A 26285-nucleotide genomic window follows, 5' to 3' on the forward strand; every position below is an offset into this window, starting at 1 on the left:
GACTAAACAATAGCTCGAATTAGCAACTATTGTGCTCTAGTTAGCACACCTAATGACAGGACAGCTGTCCCTCTAATGATGGGATGGATGCCTTTCTGACTCATCGACAGGCAGACATACTACAGACTGTACCCTGGGGACGCCACTCCGTGCATCTATGGACTGCCCAAAATCCACAAACAGGACGTGCCACTCAGGCCTATTGTATGTAGCACAGATTCCATCACGTACAATTTGGCCAAGTACCTCAAGTGGATTTTGGCTCCTCTAGTGGGTAACTCAGACCACCATGTGGAGAACACACAAGATTTTGTGAACAAGATCAAGGACCTACAGCTGGAGGCAGATGAAACTATGGTGTCATTTAATGTGACATCATTGTTCACCTGCATCCCCACTGCTGAGGCCGTCTCAGCTGTGAGGCAGAGACTGCTGGAGGATGTGTCTCTACTTGAAAGGACCAAACTCACACCAGACCACATCTGCCAACTCTTGGAGATCTGTCTCAACACCACGTATTTCCTGTTTAGGGGGAATTACTACAGACAGATTCATGGTTGTGCGATGGGGTCTCCGGTATCCCCCATTGTGGCCAATCTGTACATGGAGCGAGTGGAGAAGACAGCCTTGACGTCTTTCATGGGTATCTCTCCCAGTCACTGGTTCAGATATGTTGATGACACATCGGTTAAAATCAAGCAACAGCAAGTTGAGGACTTTACAGAACACATCAACTCGGTGGACGCCAATATCAAGTTGAATGAATGAATGAATGAATGAAAACTGTTTATTTCGAACATTTGATACAACAACAATTACAAGATAGATCAGTAAAGACAACAACAAAAAAGTTCCTACTGTGTACCCAACATGTCCGAAAAGGGGTAGGGTGAAGCATCAGCTTATTTATCCCTACCCCTTCTTCCCCACAACCAGTAATACCCTTTGCCACATATACACATAAATTCCTACACACCTAAACCGATAATATATATATATATACATATATATACACACACATACATATACACATCAACATACACATATATACACATATACATATATACACATATATATACACAAACATAAATATACACCTACACATACCTACTTACATACAAAATACTATATATTTACAAGCCGAAGCAAACAACAAAAACACCCTAACCCTCATTACCCTTCCTCCTCCCTATACCCAGAAAAAAACATATTTTTGTACCGCTGTTTGAACTGGTTCATGCTTGGACATTGCTTGAGCCCCACTCCCAATCTGTTCCACATCCTCACCCCACAGACAGAAATACAGAAACCTTTTAATGTTGTTCGTGCCCACTGATGCTTTAAATTAAATTTCCCCCTCAGACTGTAATCCCCTGATCTGTTAAAAAACATATTTTTAATATTTGCTGGAAGTAAATTGTTTATTGCTTTATACACAATTTGTACTGTTTGAAAATGAACCAAGTCTGTGAATTTTAAGAATTTGGATTGTAAAAATAGTGGATTTGTATGATCTCTATAGCCAGTATTATGAATAATTCTTATAGCTCTTTTCTGCATTACTGATAGTGATTGTGTTGTACCTTTATAAGTATTACCCCATACCTCTGCACAGTACTGTAAATATGGTAAAACCAGTGAGCAGTAAAGAATGCGGAGTGAGTTGTGGTCCAGAATATGTTTTGCTTTGTTTAGAACTGAAATGCTTCTTGACAGTTTACTTTGTATATGTTTTATATGAGTCTTCCAGTTTATCTTATCATCTATTATCACCCCCAGAAACTTATTTTCATGTACCCTTTCAATATCTACCCCCTCGACTTGTAACTGAACCTGTATGTCTGTATTACAATAGCCAAATAACATGTATTTTGTTTTACTTAAGTTTAATGATAATTTATTTCTGTCAAACCATATTTTCAATTTTCCCATTTCTATACTGATCCTCCTCAGTAACTCCTGCAAATCCCCCCCTGAACAAAAAATGCTTGTGCCATCTGCAAATAATACTAATTTTAATATTTTGGAAACATTGACAATATCATTTATATAAATTAGAAACAGTTTTGGACCCAATACTGACCCCTGTGGGACGCCACAAGCATTGTCCAAGCATGATGATGTATATTCCCCCAACTTCACAAACTGTTTTCTGTTACTTAAGTAGCTTCTCACCCAGTGCAACACCAACCCCCTAATCCCATACTGTTCAAGTTTATTGATTAATATGTCATGATTAATTGTATCAAAAGCCTTTTTAAGGTCTATAAATATTCCAACTGAATGTAATTTGTGGTCTATGGCGTTTGTAATCTCCTCAACTGATTCTATTAATGCAAGTGATGTTGAACTATGTGCTCTGAATCCATATTGACTATCAGTAAGTAATTTATGTTTATTTATGAATTTGTCTAATCTATTATTGAATAACTTTTCTAATAATTTGGAAAATTGTGGAAGCAAAGAAACAGGTCTATAATTTGTGAAGTGGTGTCTATCCCCAGTCTTATACAGCGGCACAACCTTAGCTATTTTCATTTGATTGGGAAATTTACCGGTTTGAAATGATAAGTTACAGATGTATGTTAATGGTTCTACAATCCATTCAATGACCTGTTTTACCACCACCATATCAATTTCATTTAAATCGGTAGATGTTTTATATTTACAATTATTCACAATGTCTATAATTTCATTTCCATCCACTGCTGTGAGGAACATTGAACAGGGATTTCTTTCTATGAGATTATTATCCCAATCCTCAGGTTGGGAATCGGGAATTTTTTCTGCCAAGCTTGGTCCAATATTTACAAAAAAATTATTAAAACCGTTGACTACCTCATCCTTATTTTCCTTCTTGACATTATTATCAATTAAATACTGAGGGTAACTCTGTTTTTTATTACCATTTTTGATAATGCTATTTAATATATCCCATTTTCCTTTAATATTGTTTTTGTTATTATATAATATGTTACTATAATATTCCTTCCTACATACCCGTATAATATTAGTTAATCTATTTTTGTGTTTCTTATATCTATTTTCTGCCTCTTTAGTCTTTAGTTTTATGAATTCTCTATACAGTGTATTTTTCTTATTACATGCATTTCGTAACCCTTTCATCATCCATGGTCGAGCTTGGATTTTTTGTTTTCTGTAGTCTTGTTTAATTGGACAATTTTTATCATATAATGATGTAAATATTTGTAAAAAAGTTTCATATGCACTATCAACATCACTTTCACTGTATACCTTTTCCCAGTTTTGCTCCTGTAAATCCTTCTTTAGTGTGTTCATGTTTTCCTCTGTCCGCACTCGCCTGTATTTTATTTTCTCCTCTGGCTGATTCTGCCGATGGTTTCTATTATAAACGATGAAAACTGGTAGATGATCACTAATGTCATTGATTAATAATCCACTCACAGTGTTATTCTCAATATCATTGCTGAATATATTATCAATTAAGGTGGCACCATGGGATGTAATTCTGCTTGGCCTGGTGATTTTTGGATATAAACTCATACTGTACATTATACTGATAAATTCATCTGTTATTTTATGCTTATTTGGATTGAGCAGATCAATATTTAAGTCACCACAAATGAACACAGTTTTTTGATTAGTTTTTGAGAACATTTTTCCCATACAGTCAGTGAATGTTTCAATACTAGATCCTGGTGCTCTATATATACAGCTGACTAATACATTTTTGCTTTTTTCTTCACATATTTCAATAGTTATACATTCTAATAAGTTATCAATCACAGTTGTCATATTGTCTACTATTTTATAATCCATGTTCTTATCCACATACACAGCCACTCCTCCTCCACTCTTATTTTTTCTGTTTACACAATTAAATTCATATCCATCCAGTTCAAAATCCATTCCTTTATCTTCATTGATCCATGTTTCTGATATAGCAATTATGTTAAATATTTTTTTAAACTGACTTAAATATTCTTTAATGTTGTTAAAGTTTGCATATAGACTTCTGCTGTTGAAATGGATTATTGATAATTTGTTATCCGTTTTAATGATCCGATTAAACTGTTCATCTGTATAATAGCAACAACTGTCATTGATATTTGAGAAGAAATTATTGTCCGGGTCTATATCGTGCTCCAAGTCCAGTACATTGTGGTCTGTGTATTTAAATGTTCTCAGTTCTACTTTTCCATGATCAGCAATCCTTTGAGTTATATCCTTCTTGTCTCCAGATGTAGATGAATAGGTAGTAGATGAATAGGTTCCTCTGGTCTGTGTCATGGTGTTGTGATGTGTTTGTGTCCTCATACCTTATTGGTCATATCTGTCCAGATCCTCGCTTTAAGAAACACTATTGTTCATATTTGTCCAGCTCCTCGATGTTCCTTATTGCCATGACTTTTGCTTGTTCTGGTGATCCGTTCAGTTTGATTAATATTTTACAGTTTGAAGTCCATGTGTGCTGGATTTTTCCCTGTTTCTTCAAGAAGCGTGCTTTCCTGGCGATGTCGGCATTCCGTTTGGTGAGATGTTCATTGATGAATACGTTTGTCCCTTTCAGTTTTCTTCCTTGTTTTAACAGTGCTGTTTTGTGTTTTCTGTTGATGAATCTCTGGCAATCTCAAGTTCACACGTGAGATTGCCAGAAACAACCATTTAGCCTTCTTGGACTGTGATGTTACGATTGGAGAGAACAGGCAGCTCCAGACCTTAAAGATACTAACCACACATTTGAGGACAAGGAAGTTAAAATATTAGCCAGAGAGAAGAAATGGTTTGAGAGAGGGGTCAAGGAGGCATTCTTTGTGAAATGTTTGAAACCCAGCCTTAACCGGGGAGGGGGTCTGAGACACACTTTATCCCCTGTTTACAATGGGGTACTCAGGTCAAAGGAGTTTCAGTCTTTTGTTCATGGTAATGAGTCATTCACGTCATCAAGGGAGCCATCAGAAAGGCATCCATCCCATCATTAGAGGGACAGCTGTCCTGTCATTAGGTGTGCTAAGTAGAGCACAATAGTTGCTAATTCGAGCTATTGTTTAGTCACTAGCCTATAGCAGTCTGCCTCTCAGTAGGAGGGGTCTGGTTAGGTTTAAAACTCCAGCTTTTGTTGGCTTCTGTTTTATTCTTCTCTACAAGAGTCAGACAGCTGTCCAGCTGAAGATTCAAGCTTCTCTACTTAAAAGCAGAATAAAATGAAATAAGATTAAAATACAATAAAAAATTTAACCATAAAAAATTAAAAGAAGTAAAATAAATAAAACGTATAAAAAAAAAGACAATAAAATACTAATGATAAAACAGGGAGAAGAGATGTGTCTTCAACCTGGCTTTACAAGTCTCCACAGAGTCCGACTATCATATTTGTGCAAGCAGATCATTCCACAATGCTGGAGCGCGGTGATAAAAAGCTCTGTAACCCGCTGACCTTTTCTTCACCCTCGGGACACACAATAGTCCTGCACCCTGTGAACGCAGAGCCCTTGCCGGCACATAGGACTCAACCAGGCTGGCCAGATAGGGAGGCGCCAGTCCGTGAACAATTTTATTGGCCAATAGTAATACCTTAAAATCCGATCTCAAGGAGACCGGAAGCCAGTGAAGGGATTCCAGAACCGGCGTAATATGATCAAACCTTCTGCTTCGTGTCAGAAGTCTGGCAGCAGCATTTTGAACCAGCTGAAGACCCCTGATGCTGGACTGTGGTAAACCAGAAAACAAAGCATTACAATAGTCCAATCTAGAAGAGACAAACGCATGAACCAGAGTCTCAGCATCAGCCATAGACAGGATGGGATGAATCTTTGCTATATTTCTTAAATTAAAGAAAGCAGTCCTCGTAATGTCCCTAATGTGGAGGTCAAAGGACAACGTAGGATCAAAAATTACCCCAAGTTTCCTCACTTTGTCAGTATGATGTATAACACATGAACCCAGGCTAAGCGCCAGCTGATCAAATTGATGCCGATGTCTTGCTGGACCAAGAACCATCATTTCAGTCTTATCAGAGTTCAAAAGTAGAAAGTTGTTAGACATCCAACGTCTCACTGCTGCGAGACAGTCCTGTAAAGATTTTATGTGGACAGGATTTCCAGCAGCTATCGACATATACAACTGAGTATCATCAGCATGGCAATGAAAAGCAACCCCAAAACGCCGCAGAATGTTCCCAAGGGGTGCCATATACAGGGAAAAAAGCAGGGGACCCAGAATGGATTCTTGCGGAACCCCGAACTTCATGCCCTTAAAGTCAGAGGTAGTGTCGTTGCACAAAACACAGTAGGAACGACCAGACAAATAAGACGTCAGCCATGCAAGAGCAGATCCAGTAATCCCGAAACAGTTTTCTAGCCTATCAAGTAGAATGTGAGATACTGTTAAATTCCGTGAATCTAGGTAGCGCCTCAGTAGTAGTCCCCAGCTCAGTAGCTGGATACAATGACTGGACCAAAGTATGCTGAGATGTGCTCAACCTAATATCTTCTATTTTCTTTTCGAAATAGTCCAGAAAGAACTGTGCTGAAAAAGTAGAACGACCAACAGGTGGCTGTCCATGAATAAGAAATGCCACCGTATCAAACAAAAACTTTGAGTTATGCTTGTTTTTGTTTATCAATTCAGAGTAATAGGCCTGCTTTGTAGCCAATAAAGCATGCTTATAATCTAAAATAGCTTCACGCCACACAAGGTGGAACACCTCTAGTTTGGAACTATGCCATTTCCATTCCAACCCTCTAGCCTTCTGCCTAAGGTCACGCAAATAACTGTTAAACCAAGGTGTCTGTGCCTTGGGAAGGCATGGCCTTAATAGAGGAGGCGCAATCTTATCAAGTGTGGTTTTTACCACTAAATTCAGGCTATCCACAACACTGTCTACCGACTGAAAATTCATCAAGCTTGAAGTTAAGATTTCTGGTAGTCTCGCTTCGAGTTCAGTCAAAGTTGAAGGTTTAATTCGTTGCTGCAATGATAGACAAGGTTGTTGCTCCACTAAACGCGGCAGCGTAATTGTAAACCTAATAAGCGAGTGGTCAGAGACCGCTGATGCAAGAGGCAGGATGTCGATATTTGTGACAGCAAGGCCACATGCAAGAACAAAATCCAGAGTATTACCACTGATATGCGTTGAACCATGAATGAACTGCCGGAATCCTAGTGCATCCATGATTTCCATAAATGATTTACCAAGGGGATCAGAGGGCTTATTTATATGAATGTTAAAGTCACCAATAATCAAAATGTTGTCTACACTAGTTGAAAGACTAGAGCTGAACATGCCAAATTCATCTAAAAAATCAGAATATGGGCCAGGAGGCCTATAGACAGTGACAATATAACATAGCTGATTTCCAGTTTTATGACCTTGACAGTACTTAGCATCATGGGCATAACGGAGGATCAGATGCTCAAATGAATTATATTTATGACCCCCAACAGTTAATAAAGTAAACCTGGATTTATAAATAAAAGCAACACCCCCGCCTTTCCTCACATCACGTGAAACATGACTAAAAGTGTACTCCGGTGGGCAGGCCTCATTCAGAGGAAGGACAGCTGTGGATTTAAACCAGGTTTCACATAATCCAAGCATATCCAGACGATGATCCACAATTAAGTCATTAACCAGCAATGACTTCAGAGACAAGGATCTGATGTTAATGAGACCCAAACTAAGGATCTCGGTGGAATCAGCAGATTTTAATGAAGTCATGTGGAAGTTCAGCTCCTCAGCAGCCAGTGACGCAGCATGTTTCAGCAGCCGGACGAGCTCAGGTGAAACACCGCGTCTGCGAGCCCACAGACGACAGCACCGGCGTAAAAACTCCGCAGCCCGGCGAGAGGCAGCAGCAGGAAGCTGCGGCAAAAATGGGCATAGCTTTAACGGAGCCAATCCGTTCATTGGAGGTGTCAGGAAAGATGACTTTAAGCTTGCTTTCAGCTTGTTTTCATCTTGGAATATAATACGAGCCATGGAATTAATATACATGCTGTTGGATTAAACTGCACAGTTTTTGGTACCTTCCAGGAGTAAGTGAGGTCATACCGGACTTTTCCATTGTAAATGGGGAGGCCCACGGAATGAACTCGGTGGTGAAGACGAGGGAATATGTCTAAAAATGATTCTAACATGACAAGTATGATCAAATGGAGTATTAATGTGTTAAAATTAAGAGTTGATTAGAAAAAGTATGTTACGAATAAGTGAAATGAATGATTATATGAGTTGTTTTTCATAAAGAGTGCAGAGTCAGAGAAAAAGAGGAAGTGAAGAAGATGTTGCAAGTGGGGCAAGAAAAGCTGATGTTAAACAACTGATCAAATGATTAAGATGTTGGTAAAAAATGAAATGAATAATAAGGAATGAGAATGTTTGTATATGATCATATGAATTGTTTTTATGTGAAAGAGAGTTGTAATGAAATGATTGAATATGGTTGATGTGATTTTGAAGAAATGATTTAAAAGAATGAATGAAAAGCTGAAGTGTTAACAGAAAAGAGGAACTTGATAAATAAGTTACTGGTAGGGGCTGCAGAGATTTCCAGTAAAGCAGAAGGAGAAGGCAGGAGGTTTTGAGTCAACAGCGTCCCCATGGTAACCAAGATCATCTGAGGACGACTGGAGTCAAGAACATATATAACTTGTTGAAACACCAGAAAACGGGGTTATTCTTCCAGGGAGAGGTGCTGTTGCCACTACTCCCCTGCTACGAGGAGATCACAAGACTTGACCATCTTGTGAGCAGGAATTGGAATTGTGGAGTGAGAGGACTGGAGCCATAAAAGATCATTTGAGAGAGATTTCAACTCCCACTCAGGCCGTCCAGTCACGGAGTAGAAGAACAATGGAGGATAACCACTGGCCTTAAGTCTGAGTGGGGAATGTTCAACGATTTCTCTCTCAGGGAATATCACAGCATACCAGAATGGATTAGATCAACTTTTGGTTGATTGAAGACGGAATAAATTCTTATGTGGATTAACTTCCTGAAGGATTACAATATCACACAAGGATCGTGGTCAGCTAACGACTAATAGCTGATGAAGAGGAAATCAAGTTCATCAAGCTGGGGACCCTAACCTCAAAAACCTCCTTCCCTCACTCCTAGAAACAATTGTTAAGAAGTCAATCCAGTCCCAGTCAAAGTAAGATCAGTCAGAATTATTGAATTAAAAACAAAAATCTCTGCCAATCATTATTCTAATTATACTTGAATTACTGTTGTGAAATTATCACCATATAACCTATTTTGATTATGTTATCGGCACTTGCAAAACCTGCAATAAAATTCCAAGCATGCAGTTAAAGTGTTAAGGCTCGGACATTGGATTATTGATGCTTCTTAAGGTGTAAAAGTTAAGTTTATTAGGTGTACAACATCAAAAGGCTCTAAAAGGTTAGTCTGGTTTTCTAATGAAAATAACACATCCTGGGGACTCGCTGTACGAGTCACTAAATTTAAAATCTAGCAACATTCCAAGAGCCCTGATCCATAAGAGGAGAGCTGCCATTAACGGGCATGGCCGGTTCGTATCCTGGTTTCTGAGAAGGCTATTCGCCCGGGGTGCGGGATCAGCTTCAGCGGGGTGGACGTCCAGATGGAGGCAGTGAGCAGCTAGACGAATCTCCTCGCCACCAGCTTGAACAGCCTTTGTGCAGCCCTGTCGGGTAATACCCACGGAGACACGAAGGTCGGACCCCAGAGACGGAGAGCTGGTTTTTACACAAACACACTCATCGGAGGGTGAGCGTGTGCCGTGTATCTAAAAAGCGGGATCTGTCAGAGGGGACAGTCCAGGAACCAAAGGACGAATTCAGCAGCCTCTCGTACACAGCGCGCGCTCCCATGCCCAAAAATATTGTCCATCCCACAGGAGGCGAGGATCAGACCCTCTAGTAAAGGCTGCCAGGTAGAACTTAAATTTCACCAACGCACCGCTCCGCTTTCCGCGCCTTCTAAAGCGCCTCCTCCGGAGAGGAGCGCAAGGAAAACGGAGCAGGTGCAGGGGGACCTCCGCGAGCACAGGTGGCAGAGCAGGGTGGGGCCCTCCCAGCCCGGACCCAGACGACAGCAGCGGCTCATAAAGAGCATTAATGTCCAAGAGAGACTGATGATAATACACAAGCAAGGCAGAGATGTCCCGGCAGAACACACAGAGCAAAAACACAGCAACAAATAAAAAACTCAACGAGCGGTAAAGACAGGGCTGATGGCATGCCAAACACACAGGCGCCATCTTGCCACCCCCTTTCTCCAAAATCACAGATTGACACAGTATATGGGCAGAGACAAAAGCAAGGCCAAAAAAACGGAACACGGTAAAAACATGGAAAGGCAAAACAGGTCAAGGATAAAGGATGGTACAAGGACTCAAGAATCAAAGATAGGACTAATATTTTGGAGAAAATATGGATTTTATCTTACAATAGTGAACAATGGACATTGATAATTAACTTCTGGACTCACAAGCCATTCCAGCATGGGGCAGTAAATCATCTATTTATTAAATCCAAGTGGCCTCTGTGTATGCTAATAACTTCAGTCATGGACAAAATGGGAAAGATGATATTTGCCATTTGGAATGCTTATATATTTTGGGTAAAGGATGAATGGCGCTAAAACAGAATGTTGATAGGGCTAATATTTTTGGAAAAAACTATGAATATTAGCTCACAACACTGAACAATGGATATTAATAATTATATAATAGACTCATACACCATTCGAACTCATTACAGAAACTTTGCATAATTTATTACCACTCTTGAAATATGTCAGCTACCTATTTTATAAACATTACCCAATCTAGAGCAGTGGATTTCTTCAGCCCGCACGAAAAATTGTGACAGAAACTTTTGGGGCTTCTAATCCGACAGCAGTTGTACTTCAGCTACTCTTGTCCTAGCGAATACTACATATGTCTCCAGATGGTTTACTGCATACTGATAATAATAATAATAATAATAATAATAATAATAATAATAATAAGCTTATTCAAATTGTTATCTGTCGCAACAAACCCCGCCATGTTTGTTTTTAGTTAAGCGCCGTCAGTGCGAGTGTGAGCGTGCCCAGTGGCCATGGCATGCATTAGCACAATATGTATAGTACCAAAACTGCACTTTAAATAGAACCAAAACTGCATGGTAAATGGAACATGATGGCAAATGGTATGAATAATCCATGTCGTGTGACATAAAAACCACCAATCAAATGACAAGGATCATCTATTCAGGCGTACATAATATTAATTAACTGATAAGTGGTGGGTATATTGACCTGCTTTGCTATGAAGGCCCTAATAATTACAGTAACACAAGTAAATCACAATTTTCACAGCCAGTTTTCTTTATACTAGTCAGGGTATGATTCATGAATATTTCTAAGTCACTGAATATGTTTTATGAATTATTCAGAAATACAAACAGTATAGTGCTCTATGACTAAATCTGTCTGGATTAGACACTGCTCCAAAACTGAGTAACCATTTAAACCAGATTTGATCTGTTTTGTTTCATTGTTCAAGCCAGCCACTGACTGCAGCTGTAAACTTAACAAATTATCTTGTACCACAGACAACAGACAGATAAGACTTGAAGGGCGTGCAACTTATTTTAAAGACTCTGTCATTTGCTTTCCCACAATTCTTTTACTATCTCCATCAAACCTTGGACATGCATATATAGAGCTGTCACAAGCAACACGTTTCAGCTGTTGTTCAGTCCAGGAGTGTGTGTGAGACAGTTATTTCAGTTGGCCACGGAGCACCCAGCCAGAAAAACAGATGATCTGTGCAGGTGAACCCAACAGCCTATTACAAATAAAAGTAGTTTGCTGGAGAAATGTATTGTAATGCTCCAGGTTTACTTGGTATACTCACATCCACAGAATGTCTGACAACAAAGATGAGCCTGCAGCTGTAGCCATTTCCACATTTAGCAACTTAATGTACATTTAATAACCCAACTGTTCACCACTGCTGTTTAATTAAACTTTTACAGAGCAAAAGCACTGTGTGGTTCTCAAGGTTCTCATGCATTCTTTGTTATTTAATTAAAATTTAACTTCAAATAAATTTTTCAGTTGCCCTTATGAGTACAATATACCAGGAGTTTGTGATGGTGTGATGAGAATTGTGAGTTTGTGATTAAAGTCAATGAATACAGTTCATGTTTTTGAACTTGAAGGTATACAGTAGCTAAACTTACTTCTTTACTTACTAAAATTACTTCTCATTCTCATTTTTTTCTGTTCTAAATCAACACAGTTATGTGTCCCGGTCGATGAAATAGAGGAGACACAGAGTCAAAAGCAACATGTAACAGGTAATAAAAAGGTATAAAATGTTTGAATCTCCGCTGACCTGCTTCTTTATGGATTTCACTCCCTTGAAATGGAAATTCTGGCTTTGAAAGCAATATGAGAGAGTAGAAAACACACTGACTTGGAAAAAAAAAATACATGAAACAAGAAACAGACCTAAAGGAACTGTTCAGCTGGCTCCATTTTTTTTTCCTTCCATCTATAATGGAACTAAGAGATGTGTCCATCGATATATTTTGACAAGGAAGGGCCAGATTGCCTTGAAAGCAGTGTACTTGTTGATCCTCCATACACAATGAAAAATTATCCTGTGCACTGGTGAGGCAGTGAGCAGGGTATTGGTTTCTCTGGTGTGTGTGTGTGTGTGTGTGTGTGTGTGTGTGTGTGTGTGTGTGTGTGTGTGTGTGTGTCTGTGTGTGTGTGAGTGGACAAATTACTTAAAAATGTGTGTTAATGGATTTCCTTCAAACTTGGTGGGAATGTTACCTCAGATAATCTCAGGGTTTCGGTCCTATCCTTCCAACAGAAGTTTTTCTGTTAATGTAGGACAGTACTCTTCCTTTGTGTCTCCTCTTGAATATGGCGTACCCCAGTGCTCAATTTAGCACCACTTCTCTTTGCTTTGTACATGATCCCTCTTGGGTCTGTTTTTAAAAAGCACAAAGTCTGTTTTCATTGTTTTGCAGACGACATTCAGATTTACCTTCCTGTAACTTCCTGTGATACCCAGGCTGCCGTAAAAATACTACAGGACTGTCTGAATGATGTACAAGTCTGGATGAGAACTAACTTTCTGAATGTTAATAAAAATAAAACTGAGATTTTAGTGTTCGGGCAAAGTAACCCTTTACAAGGACAAGACAGTGTTATTGGTCCTCTGTCCACTTTTTGCCACCCTTTTGTAAAAAAAAAAACTAGGGGTGATAGTTGACCCATTATTCAGATTTGATAAGCACATCAGCTTTGTCATCAGGGCCAGCTTTTTTCAGCTGAGGAGTCTTTCCAGGATTAAATCTTATTTTACTCGAGTTGATTTTGAAAGAGCTATCCATACATTTATAACATCACGTCTGGATTATTGTAATGCTCTCTACATTGGGCTGGACCAGCGCTCCCTACAGCGCCTGCAGAGTGTACAGAATGCTGCAGCCCGCCTTTTGACTAAAACAAAGAAGCATGAGCACATCACCCCTGTGCTCTGCACCTTACACTGGCTCCCTGTCGGCTTTCGTGTTAAATATAAAATTTTGCTGATTGTTTTTAATTCTGCACTGTATAGGCCCAATGTATCTGAGTGAGCTCTTGCTCTGTACACTGTACACTGCACATAGGGCTCTGAGGTCAGCTGACCAGCTCCTAAAGCCAGGCTTAAATCCAGAGATGACAGAGCCTTTTCTGTGGCAGCGCCACAACTCTGGAACGATCTTCCACTTACTGTCCTTCTCCCTGGCTTTCAACACTGGCTAAGTGGTATATGCTTTGCTCTGCTATTTTGCCTTGTATTTTTAGATGTTTTTTTTTATTATTATTCTTTTCCTTTGTTAATATTTTACAGTTTTATATTGCTATTATTGTGAAGCACTTTGGCCAGCTGCAGCTGTGTTTAAATGTGCTATATAAATAAACTTGAATTGAATTGAGGTGATTTGACTTTGGAATACTTTGTCTGAAAATCAAAACTCAAGTAAAACATGGTCTAAAAACATTATTTTTTGTAAATCTCAACAACGAAGAAGACTCAATGGATCATCTAATGCATAACAATGAAGAAGACTCAATGGATCATCTAAAGCATATATTGTTTGGCAAAAAAAGCAAAAATAATCGGTAATTGATTGGTATGAATGACTTAATTTTGAAGTCACTGAGATGTCATATGATTAAGTAGTCAAAAACACCATGACGAACACATTTATTTGGACATTTATATTGTGGTGTGTAGAAAGCACCGGGTATGCACCAGCCTTCTGATTCCTTTCATTGTTGATTCTTATCTTATTTACTGATTTTGGTGGCCCCTTGACTTTACATCAAGGCTGACAACCTCATCAAATTCCCAGGTGGCAAAGAAATGTTTTCCTTGACATCTTTGACAGACATATAAAATACTGCAATACTGCTGCTCATGCACACAAATGCTCTTAAGAGGAAAATAACCTCCAAAGAGGGAAATAATAGGGAAATAATAATGTTTGGTGTCCTTGTGACTTTTACCCAGGTTCTATCATTTGACCAAATTGTCCAATTGTGACTGCTCAATGAGTGGCTAAGTGGGATTTGTATTAAGTCTTCCTCCAGTGAGAGTTGTTAAGTATCTTAATGCCTGCATGACTGTTTATTGAAAACATTATACATATATTCTTTAAAACAAAAGTAAAAAAACAAATTATCATGTCTCCTCCTTACCTCTTCGCTCTTCTTATATACGTCTGAAGTGACAGAAAACTGATAAACGGTAAAGTCTCTGTAGAAGCAAACACATTAAAAAAAAAACATTCATTCATTTATTCATTTTCCATTGTGTATCATGGTGGCAACAGGCCAAGCAGCTCATCCGAAACTTCCCGACACAGTTAATTTTGCAGAGTAAAATATACTCTGCCAGGACAACATTTGGTCCCAGTCCAAATAGAGGTAAATGCACTCTATTATAGTGTGAAATCAGTTCTACCGCCTTGTCAAATCAAGTTTTTTAACTCCAGTAAGAGTCATTCACAGCATGATACAGTTGAGTTTACACTGTGAGAGTATATTTAACTCTATTTGGACTGCAACCAAATGTAGTCCTGACACACTATATTTTTACTCTGCAAAATTTACTGTGTACGTTCAGCCAAATCCTGTCACTCTTCATGGGGGATTAAACACCTTTCCAAGGCACATGGGTAATATGATCCCTCCATCATGTCCTGGCTCTTCCACAGGGCCTCCTTCCCATTGGATGGACCAGGAAGACCTCCATGAGGAGATGAGCCAGGGTAATCCTCACCAGATGTCTGAACCACATCAGTTGGCTCCTATTGATGCTAAGAACCAGTGGTTCTAATCTGAGTCTGTCTCAAATATTTGAGCTTCTCACCATGTACCTGAGTGTATTCATATCCAGTGGAAGATTCTCATTTTTGCTGCTTGTACACACAACCTCATTCTTTTAGTCATTACCCGAAGTTCATGTCCAGAGGTGAGGATAGAAGTGTAAATCAGCTGGTAAACCAAAAGCCTTGCATTCTTGCTTAGTAATTTCTTCACAACAGCAGTTTAATACAGCATCTGCAAGGAGGTCCAGCAACAAGTGGACCATGGGGCACCAGATAAGGCACTTTTCTACTACACAGAACCACCACTACTCGGCTCTACTCTGTTTGGTTCCAGGCACGTCTTTTTCTACTACAAATAGTACCTCCTCAGCGTGGGAGGGGTCAGCAGAGCAAACTGCAGTGATGTCGTTTTATACGCGACATAAACATAAACAATGGCGGACTCCATGTGTTTACTGCTCTGTGAGTTTTTAAGAGAAAGCTGCTGGCGGTGAAACAAAACACGCTTGAAAAGTACAGAAGACTTTGGGAATTCATACAACAATATGAAGATGAAGACAAGAAGATATAAGCTGCTCGAGATGAAGAGACAAAGCATGACGGTAAGCTAATTGTTAGCTTCCTAAGTAGCTCGTAAGTAAGTAATAACTGCAGGCTGTCACTATTAAGTATTAAAATTGTGGCTGTCAAAATAAAGCTTTAATTTAGATTAATTAATTACAGCACCTATAATGCCTTCAGTCACACTTTGCTCCATTTTGACTTGGTCTGTAAATAAAGACACGTTTCTGAGAGCAGTAAATGTCTTAGATGTCAATACTTTTTATACCAAAGTAATTTGCTTTGATAACTTATTGTTAAATCTCAGATGTGGGAGTTTGTGCATTTACTGATGTTCATGCACAAAATGTTGATTCAGTTTTAATGACCGTTAATTAACGTCGTTACTGAACTAGAACAGGCTTAAAACCCATTAAAACATTTGATTTGTTTTTCATCCAGATTTTAATGTTCAATGGACAAATTTAAATATGAAATCTAATAAGATAATTATTAAAGGAGTCACATTGTGCAGAAAGAATCAGCCTTCAAACTCCCGCAATTCTGTTTTTATAGGCATTCTGTTGTGTGTTGGGGGGGGCGTGGCTGGATGTTTTGGTGTTCTTTTCTTTTCTTTGCTCTCCAGGTGGCATGAGGGTGCACAGATGCAAAATTACATAGGTAAATCAGGCTGTGTCCAAATACTGCAGTGTTGGGACTGTTTACACAGAGACTGCTACCTGCTGCTTTGGACTTGAACTAAGTCTTTTTCAAGACTTTTTTACTTTTTTACTTTTTAATTTTTTTTTTTACTTTTTACTGTGCTCCAACGCCTAAGGAAGACCTCTAACGGTCGAAACATCGTGACGGAGCACTTTTATCAGCTAACTTTCATTAGCGTTGGCAGGCTAACTAGCTTGCTAACGCTTTCGTTTTTATTTTTTTTTATTTTTATTTTATTTTAGCACCGTTGTCATGCGTTGCCTGTGCTGCTTCATGGCCTGTTTGGTGCCTTGATTGGGGCACTCCTTCTGCTGAATCACCTCTGGATTATTTGCACATTATTCACTTTGTGTGTTTTTGGGAATCCGCTAGCTTAGCGTAGCTACTAGCTCTTAGCCAATTAGCATGGCGGCTTCTCCTGTCTCTCCCGCACTTTTCTGCTCTGGGTGTGAAATGTTTAGTTATTCCTCGGCCTCCTTTAGCAGTAACGGTACTTGTAATAAGTGCAGCTTATTCGTAGCTTTGGAGGCCAGGCTGGGCGAAGTGGAGGCTCGGCTCCGCACCGTGGAAAATTCTACAGCTAGCCAGGCCCCTGTAGTCGGTGCGGACCAAGGTAGCTTAGCCGCCGTTAGTTCCCCCCTGGAAGATCCCGTGCAGTCGGGAAAGCAGGCTGACTGGGTGACTGTGAGGAGGAAGCGTAGCCCTAAACAGAAGCCCCGTGTACACCGTCAACCCGTTCACATCTCTAACCGTTTTTCCCCACTCGACGACACACCCGCCGAGGATCAAACTCTGGTTATTGGCGACTCTGTTTTGAGAAATGTGAAGTTAGCGACACCAGCAACCATTGTCAATTGTCTTCCGGGGGCCAGAGCAGGCGACATCGAAGGACATTTGAAATTGCTGGCTAAGGCTAAGCGTAAATTTGGTAAGATTGTAATTCACGTCGGCAGTAATGACACTCGGTTACGCCAATCGGAGGTCACTAAAATTAACATTAAATCGGTGTGTAACTTTGCAAAAACAATGTCGGACTCTGTTGTTTTCTCTGGGCCCCTCCCCAATCAGACCGGGAGTGACATGTTTAGCCGCATGTTCTCCTTGAATTGCTGGCTGTCTGAGTGGTGTCCAAAAAATGAGGTGGGCTTCATTGATAATTGGCAAAGCTTCTGGGGAAAACCTGGTCTTGTTAGGAGAGACGGCATCCATCCCACTTTAGAGGGAGCAGCTCTCATTTCTAGAAATCTGGCCAATTTTTTTTGGATCCTCCAAACTGTGACTGTCTAGCGTTGGGACCAGGAGGCAGAGCTGTGGTCTTATACACCTCTCTGCAGCTTCTCTCCCCCTGCCATCCCCTTATTACCCCATCCCCGTAGAGACGGTGCCTGCTCCCAGACCACCAATAACTAGCAAAAATCTATTTAAGCATAAAAATTCAAAAATAAAAAATAATATAGCACCTTCAATTGCACCACAGACTAAAACAGTTAAATGTGGTCTATTAAACATTAGGTCTCTTTCTTCTAAGTCCCTGTTGGTAAATGATATAATAATTGATCAACGTATTGATTTATTCTGCCTAACAGAAACTTGGTTACAGCAGGATGAATATGTTAGTTTAAATGAGTCAACACCCCCGAGTCACACTAACTGTCAGAATGCTCGTAGCACGGGCCGGGGCGGAGGATTAGCAGCAATCTTCCATTCCAGCTTATTAATTAATCAAAAACCTAGACAGAGCTTTAATTCATTTGAAAGCTTGTCTCTAGTCTTGTCCATCCAAATTGGAAGTCCCAAAAACCAGTTTTATTTGTTATTATCTATCGTCCACCTGGTCGTTACTGTGAGTTTCTCTGTGAATTTTCAGACCTTTTGTCTGACTTAGTGCTTAGCTCAGATAAGATAATTATAGTGGGCGATTTTAACATCCACACAGATGCTGAGAATGACAGCCTCAACACTGCATTTAATCTATTATTAGACTCTATCGGCTTTGCTCAAAAAGTAAATGAGTCCACCCACCACTTTAATCATATTTTAGATCTTGTTCTGACTTATGGTATGGAAATAGAAGACTTAACAGTATTCCCTGAAAACTCCCTTCTGTCTGATCATTTTTTAATAACATTTACATTTACCCTGATGGACTACCCTGCAGTGGGGAATAAGTTTCATTACACTAGAAGTCTTTCAGAAAGCGCTGTAACTAGGTTTAAGGATATGATTCCTTCTTTATGTTCTCTAATGTCATATACCAACACAGAGCAGAGTAGCTACCTAAACTCTGTAAGGGAGCTAGAGTATCTCGTCAATAGTTTTACATCCTCATTGAAGACAACTTTGGATGCTGTAGCTCCTCTGAAAAAGAGAGCTTTAAATCAGAAGTGTCTGACTCCGTGGTATAACTCACAAACTCATAGCTTAAAGCAGATAACCCGTAAGTTGGAGAGGAAATGGCGTCTCACTAATTTAGAAGATCTTCACTTAGCCTGGAAAAAGAGTTTGTTGCTCTATAAGAAAGCCCTCCGTGAAGCTAGGACATCTTTCTACTCATCACTAATTGAAGAAAATAAGAACAACCCCAGGTTTCTTTTCAGCACTGTAGCCAGGCTGACAAAGAGTCAGAGCTCTATTGAGCTGAGTATTCCATTAACTTTAACTAGTGATGACTTCATGACTTTCTTTGCTAACAAAATTTTGACTATTAGAGAAAAAATTACTCATAACCATCCCAAAGATGTATCGTTATCTTTGGCTGCTTTCAGTGATGCCGGTATTTGGTTAGACTCTTTCTCTCCGATTGTTCTGAGTTATTTTCATTAGTTACTTCATCCAAACCATCAACATGCTTATTAGACCCCATTCCTGCCAGGCTGCTCAAGGAAGTCCTACCATTATTTAATGCTTCAATCTTAAATATGATCAATCTATCTTTGTTAGTTGGTTATGTACCACAGGCCTTTAAGGTGGCAGTAATTAAACCATTACTTAAAAAGCCATCACTTGACCCAGCTATCTTAGCTAATTATAGGCCAATCTCCAACCTTCCTTTTCTCTCAAAGATTCTTGAGAGGGTAGTTGTAAAACAGCTAACTGATCACCTGCAGAGGAATGGTCTATTTGAAGAGTTTCAGTCAGGTTTTAGAATTCATCATAGTACAGAAACAGCATTAGTGAAGGTTACAAATGATCTTCTTATGGCTTCGGACAGTGGACTTATCTCTGTGCTTGTTCTGTTGGACCTCAGTGCTGCTTTTGATACTGTTGACCATAAAATTTTATTACAGAGATTAGAGCATGTCATAGGTATTAAAGGCACTGCGCTGCGGTGGTTTGAATCATATTTATCTAATAGATTACAGTTTGTTCATGTAAATGGGGAATCTTCTTCACAGACTAAAGTTAATTATGGAGTTCCACAAGGTTCTGTGCTAGGACCAATTTTATTCACTTTATACATGCTTCCCTTGGGCAGTATTATTAGACGGTATTGCTTAAATTTTCATTGTTACGCAGATGATACCCAGCTTTATCTATCCATGAAGCCCGAGGATACACACCAATTAGCTAAACTGCAGGATTGTCTTACAGACATAAAGACATGGATGACCTCTAATTTCCTGCTTTTAAACTCAGATAAAACTGAAGTTATTGTACTTGGCCCCACAAATCTTAGAAGCATGGTGTCTAACCAGATCGTTACTCTGGATGGCATTTCCCTGATCTCTGGTAATACTGTGAGAAATCTTGGAGTTATTTTTGATCAGGATATGTCATTCAAAGCGCATATTAAACAAATATGTAGGACTGCCTTTTTTCATTTACGCAATATCTCTAAAATCAGAAAGGTCTTGTCTCAGAGTGATGCTGAAAAACTAATTCATGCATTTATTTCCTCTAGGCTGGACTATTGTAATTCATTATTATCAGGTTGTCCTAAAAGTTCCCTAAAAAGCCTTCAGTTGGTTCAGAATGCTGCAGCTAGAGTACTGACGGGGACTAGCAGGAGAGAGCATATCTCACCCGTGTTGGCCTCTCTTCATTGGCTTCCTGTTAATTCTAGAATAGAATTTAAAATTCTTCTTCTTACTTATAAGGTTTTGAATAATCAGGTCCCATCTTATCTTAGGGACCTCGTAGTACCATATTACCCCATTAGAGCGCTTCGCTCTCAGACTGCGGGCTTACTTGTAGTTCCTAGGGTTTGTAAGAGTAGAATGGGAGGCAGAGCCTTCAGCTTTCAGGCTCCTCTCCTGTGGAACCAGCTCCCAATTCAGATCAGGGAGACAGATACCCTCTCTACTTTTAAGATTAGGCTTAAAACTTTCCTTTTCGCTAAGGCTTATAGTTAGGGCTGGATTGGGTGACCCTGGACCATCCCTTGGTTATGTTGCTTTAGACGTAGACTGTGGGGGGGTTCCCATGATGCACTGTTTCTTTCTTTTTTTGCTCCGTATGCATCACTCTGCATTTAATCATTAGTGATCGATCTCTGCCCCCCTTCTCGGCATGTCTTTTTCCTGGTTCTTTCCCTCAGCCCCAACCAGTCTCAGCAGAAGACTGCCCCTCCCTGAGCCTGGTTCTGCTGGAGGTTTCTTCCTGTTAAAAGGGAGTTTTTCCTTCCCACTGTGGCCAAGTGCTTGCTCATAGGGGGTCGTTTTGACCGTTGGGGTTTTTCATGGTTATTGTATGGCCTTGCCTTGCAATATGGAGCGCCTTGGGGCAACTGTTTGTTGTGATTTGGCGCTATATAAGAAAAAAGTTGATTGATTGATTGATTGATGAGGGCTGATTTGTCTGTGAAGAAGGTGCTGGCTGAAGAGTCTTCACCCTCATCAACATCATGGAAAGCACCTGTGATCGGTGCTCACGTGCAACCTGGACGACTTGCAGCTGAAGCAGATAATTGGATGGCGTTCTGCATTTAAGTCATGTGTGATTCAAGCAGAACTGTCAATTTGTCATCCGGAGCCCTATGCGGGAGACGTCGAAGCTTGTGCTTCGTTTCTGATGCAATGTTCTCTGGTTTTTGCTCAGCGACCGGCTTCCTTTTCTTCTGATGGAAGTCGTGTTTCGTATGTGACAAATTTGCTCCGAGGTGACGCCTTAGCTTGGGTCACAGCGTTGTGGAGTAACAACTCGCCATTGTTAGGGTCCTTTAAGGATTTCTCCCGGGAGTTCCGACTGGTTTTTGACCATTCGGTGAAAATGAATACCGTTGCTCAACGGTTGCTGAATCTCAGGCAGGAGAGGCGGAGTGCGGCGGAGTATTCCGTGGACTTCCGGATTTTTTCTGCTCAATCAGGTTGGAATGCCGCAGCATTACGGGGCGTGTTTGTAGACGGGTTAAATGAGTCATTAAAAGACGAGCTGGCGGTCCGTGATGAGCCAAACGATTTAGACGAGCTAATATCGTTGGTGATTCGTCTAGATGATCGGATGAAGGAGCGTGGACGCGAGAGAGGATGCCCATCAGAGCGGTTTTTTTTTGTCTCGGGGCTTTCCCCGACACAAAGCTGGGCCGCCTCTTCTTCGCCCCACTGAGGCTCCTCCGACGGGACCTCCGGCTCCTCCTATTGACGAGCCCATGCAGCTCGGACGAGTCGAGATTCCTGTATTGCCCCGACACGTAAGCGTCAAGAGAAATAACGGTGACGTAACTCCAAGTGTTCTTGGACAGGCAAAAGAACCCACATAAAAAAAAAAATAAAAAAAAATTTTTAGCACACGTAAATGTTTTGTTTTCTTTAATCAGGGGTTATACTTGTTTGGGGAGGTAGGGGCGTATCTGGTGGAGTGATAGGCGGTTGGAAGCCCGCCTGGGCTCACTTACCTGTCAATTTTGTATGTGTTTTTAGGTATTTTCTGTTTGGGTTGTTGGGTCGTTTTTGTTTTGTTGTTTTTATTTCTCTACATTCCTAACCCCACCCTCACTTGCCCTTAGACCGCTTGTCTTGTGGGTTGTGGGGTGGTGCAGGTTGGTCACGCTGAGCATTCTCAGAAGACCTCTGCACCTAGGGGGGGGTGTTAGAGGCGTTCTTTTTGGTTTGGTTAAGGCCCGGTTCCACTCCAGCCTCGGTGAGCCGTTGGACCGATTGTCATGGGTGTTGCCGGGGTGTGGTGCAGCGGAGACATGCCTCAGTCGGAGGGGTGGGCCGATCTGTTGCCGTTTGCCATTTCGGTGGTTCCACCCCTCCCGAGTGGCTGGGGTATGGTCGAGTTGGGGCGCCGGACGTATTTCCGGTTCTCCGCTGCGCTTTGGGGTTGGAGCTGGGTTAGTTTTTACCTGTTCCCTTCTCCGGCTTAATATTTTGAGCTGTTCGCCAAAATAGAGCCGCCAAAGAGCTCTGGGAGGGACCTGGGGTCTTTCGGGGTGCCGGGGAGGGCAACGGGGTTTATGGTCGTTTTATATCCCCCCAGGGTTGTTTTTGGTTGTCCTCCGGGGGTTGGTTTTTGGTTTTATTTTGTTTCCTTCCGGGTTCCGCCTCCAGGGTTGATGGGACGGTCCTCTGGGGGGGGAATTGGCTTGGGACCGACCGGCCAAGTGTGACCGGATCTGGGGTTCCGGGGTTGTGGGGAGGGTGCCTCCTGGGGTTGATGATACGGTCCCCTGGGGGGCACCGTTTCACTCCATGTATACCTGGGGACCTTTGTGGGATCACGGTTTTGGCTGTTCCTCCTGGAACTGGCAATGAAGGCCTTCTGAGGGGGGGGTTGGGCTCTGCAGGTCATTCTGGGGGGGTTGTTTGTTATTTTTCTTTTATGCATCTGCGTTTGTACTGTGTTGTGGGACTGTGTTGGGTTTTTGTGTTTGGGAGTTTTTCTTTTCCTCCCAGGGTTTGATGGGACGGTCCCCTGGGGAGGTTTTGGGTGGGTTTTATGTTTTTTTTTGTGTGAGTGGACTTGTTCTGGGGAATGTTTTGGGGCTTTTGTTGATTCCAGCCGGCCTTCCAGCTGCGGTGCCTGTCTTGCCATCTGCTTCCTGACGTGGACCCCGGAGGGAGGGGCTGTTCTCGGGCCTGGTCTGTTCGGTCGCCGGGAGGCTTCCCGTTGATGGGGGGGTACTGTTGTGTGTTGGGGGGGGCGTGGCTGGATGTTTTGGTGTTCTTTTCTTTTCTTTGCTCTCCAGGTGGCATGAGGGCTGATTTGTCTGTGAAGAAGGTGCTGGCTGAAGAGTCTTCACCCTCATCAACATCATGGAAAGCACCTGTGATCGGTGCTCACATGCAACCTGGACGACTTGCAGCTGAAGCAGATAATTGGATGGCGTTCTGCATTTAAGTCATGTGTGATTCAAGCAGAACTGCCGGGAAATCGACCTTGTGACGTTCGTTTGTGAGACGCTGAGGACCGCGCCTGGGTTTGACACATCGAGCCCGTGAAGCAGGGAGGGGTGAGGACACATGCTGTCAGCACACACGAAAGGTAATTAAGTGTTTAGGTACTTGTTGATAGTAACTTGGTGTTTTGTTACACAGTATACTGGAATTGTAAAGAGAATTGCGCAGTTTGCTTCTCACTGCTGTGGCGTGAAGGATAAGTGATCCTCCACTTGTTGTGAGAAGCTGCTCATTTGCATAAAGTAAAAAAAAGGACACTGACCTGAGTGTGTTGCTGGCAGCGTGTGTTTATTGGAAGATATAGTTGTATCTGTTGACTTACCTCACCGTCTCTTTGCTTCACAGAGAATCAGTTTGTCGTGTCCACCTGGGGGGTGTTTGGCGGTGGTAGGAAGTCCAGGAGCGCCGGCTTTAATCCTTGCGGGCGCTGGAGAGCGAGCCGCGGATCACTCCACCAGAGGGACGTTGTTTTTTATGTTTTTACACTTTTAAACACAGGTGTATAATAAATAGTTTTTGTTTGGAACCGCTTTCTGGTTATTTTTAGCACTGGGTCCTGTCTGACGCAGGTTCGCTCCTCAATCCGCATCGACACATAACACATTCTTTATAATACAGCCTTTTATTGTCATTGTACACATACATACAATGAAATTTGTCTGCATTTAACCCATCCAAATTACAGTTAGACCGTTCTCCCAATTTAAGATCAATTTACAGCTTGTTTAATACCTGCTTGATGTGTAACAGATATAATCCAGATCCTTTTTTACCAGATTATTAAATGCCCCAAACACACACAGAACTGAGTTTTTTTTTTAATATACCTGCAATTAAATGAGTCATTTAGATTAACTAATCACAAACCCTGTAATCAATTCCATTATTGTTTTAATAACCTGACAGCACTAATTAAAATATGTCTGCTGTGTGTGTGTGTTTCAGATGGTTTTCTCAGAGTCACCGCTGCAAAAGTTCATGCCACGGAATGGGACACCTTTGTCATCATTGGCCTACATGTTATACACCGGTTATGTTTCACTGTGAATTTTGAATAAATGTTTGTACTTTTTGCTAAAATGTCTCCACTTTTGTGTAACATCAGTTTGATTTGTAAAACTTAATAAGGTTTACTGATTTAAAGTTACAGTTAAAGTTACAGTTTAAAAAGTTGCATAATCCAGTAGTAAAATAAGTTTTACATTTAATGGGGTCATAAATGTACAATGAACTAAACAGACAGTAAAACTGGTTGTTCAACATTCCTTGATGTAATGGTGCTATCACTGAAGTGACTAAACCGTTTTGTTTATGTTAAATACCATTTGGTAAAATCTCAGTTGAGACATGGTTATTCCAGCATCTGTGTTAAGATTTAGCCAGGTGTAGTGTGCAGTGTCTTCTGGAGTGGCAAATCCCAAATTAAAAATTCTTAGAAATGAACCTTCATTGCACCAAAATGACACACAATGACAAAATGTTTTTTACTGTTGACTCAGCCTGAAATGACAAATTATGATACAATCACATAAGTCAAATTGTTTACTGCAACTAAATGAAGAGCAAATACAAAAAAAAAAAAAAAATGCAACACAAACTATACAATCAGCTAGCTCACTGTGTCCGCATACATGAGACAACAATGTTACTTTAACACAAGTTTAGACTCAAAATCTTCATTTGTTAAAGTGCGCTTCCCACCAATGGGATAAGTAACGTTAAATGGTGCTTTCAAGCAGACTACAGACAAAGTCTCAAAAACACTTACCATCTGTCCCCTCCAACAAAGCCATGGTCGAGTCGCGGTCATCCTGCCTCCGGGTGCTCGCTGGTCGGTGTCCGTAAACAGCGTTCCTATGGTTGGCCTTACAGCCCTTACAGTCTGACCTACTCCAGCTGTTGTGGTCCTGTAATCACTTTTAAGCTTTTTCAGCTGTTCTCTGCGTTGCTCTAATGTTAGGTACCGGTGAGCCACCAAAGACTGGGAGATTTTCTTATTTCGGATTGCTTTATCCACCTCTCTGTATTCTCTCCTCTGCCACCAAACACACAAATGTCTGCAATTCATCCATGGACCACGGTGTGGTTTTGTGTTAGTAAAAAAACTCGCCGTGAAATGGAAGAAAAGGACAGTCGCTGTAACACCACTGTGAGCAGGGCCGTATATAGGAATGTGAAAGGGGGGTTTCAAATCCTTCAGTTGGGGGTCCAGTGGGCCGCAGGGCCCCCGGTGGGGTCGAGGGGCAACGCCCTTGTGGGAGGCTCAGGGGGGCGAAGCCCCCCGAAGCAGAAGCTTTTTGAGGATTTCGAGGGGTAAAAAGCTACATA

Source organism: Thalassophryne amazonica, chromosome 10 (assembly GCF_902500255.1).
Source record: "Thalassophryne amazonica chromosome 10, fThaAma1.1, whole genome shotgun sequence".
Taxonomy (NCBI): Eukaryota; Metazoa; Chordata; class Actinopteri; order Batrachoidiformes; family Batrachoididae; genus Thalassophryne; species Thalassophryne amazonica.